The sequence below is a fragment of the Priapulus caudatus genome, unplaced genomic scaffold, assembly GCF_000485595.1.
Source record: "Priapulus caudatus unplaced genomic scaffold, Priapulus_caudatus-5.0.1 Scaffold2182, whole genome shotgun sequence".
Classification (NCBI taxonomy): domain Eukaryota; kingdom Metazoa; phylum Priapulida; class Priapulimorpha; order Priapulimorphida; family Priapulidae; genus Priapulus; species Priapulus caudatus.
The window spans coordinates 1-951 of NW_014579243.1; the positions used below are offsets into that span (position 1 = coordinate 1).

The 951-nt window shown below is 47.9% G+C and overlaps 1 long non-coding RNA gene across 3 annotated transcripts in view; it reads right to left on the minus strand.

Annotated features, from left to right (window-relative positions):
* Positions 1–301: 301 nt before the first annotated feature.
* LOC106818359 overlaps positions 302–951 on the minus strand; it is a 17,151-nt gene continuing 16,501 nt past the window's right edge. For all 3 annotated transcript variants that reach the window (XR_001395199.1, XR_001395198.1, XR_001395197.1), the window contains exon 4: positions 302–544. This is a non-coding gene — a long non-coding RNA (uncharacterized LOC106818359). The remainder of the gene's footprint in view (positions 545–951) is intronic.

The window sequence follows — 951 nt, forward strand, 5'->3', positions numbered from 1 at the left end:
CGCACGCACGCACGCACGCACACACACACACACACACACACACACACACATATATATATATATATAATATCATATACATATATAATGAATATGTAATAGATATGTAATGAATATAATAATAATACATATATAATGCTAATATATATATATATATATATATATATATATATAATATATTATCAGCTCTTGATAATTATACACCGGCTGTGGAGGACCTAGAAACACATTCAGGGTAACGTACAAGATAGCGCTATAGGCGATCAATCCAAAATAGCAGCAGTGCACGACCACTCACCGAGAATGTTCCACGCTCCTCTCTCCTCGTCATAGACCACAGGAAACTGCGTTCGTCTGCACACGGCAGCACCTCTCGGCAGCACACGGTGTCGTAAACACATTAGCTCGCAGCGCGGTGGTGGCCGAACATATCATCCGTCCGCAATTCCTACTCACGACAGGTGTGTTTCTCATGTCTGTTCTCACCTGCTTCTTTTCAGGTATGACGCGCATTCGCCCTTCATCGGCGTCATAACAGCTGAGATGCCTGAATCTCTCCCCGAGAAGGGACAACACACGGGTGACTCACATGTTTGTCAAAATCTTATGATATTCGCGCACCCTGTCGAGTACATACCGCACTGCGCAGCACTCGCCCACGCGAGGCGCGCCGGTGGTCGCATCGGTGGCGAGCGCTGGCAGCGCAGGGTAGAAACCAACATGGCGGCAACGAGAGGCCGCGTCTGCGGGGTTTTTACGCCTAGTATCCGGTCGCATTTCCGCCTGGTTTGAATCCAGTGGGTTTTGGGAATCCAGAATTGTATAGGGAGCGGCTAGTTGTACTGTTCTGCTCTGACTACTTCTGCTGTGTGTGTGTGTGTGTGTGTGTGTGTGTGGGTGTGTGTGTGTGTGTGTGTGTGTGTGTGTGTGTGTGTGTGTGTGTGTGTGTGTGTG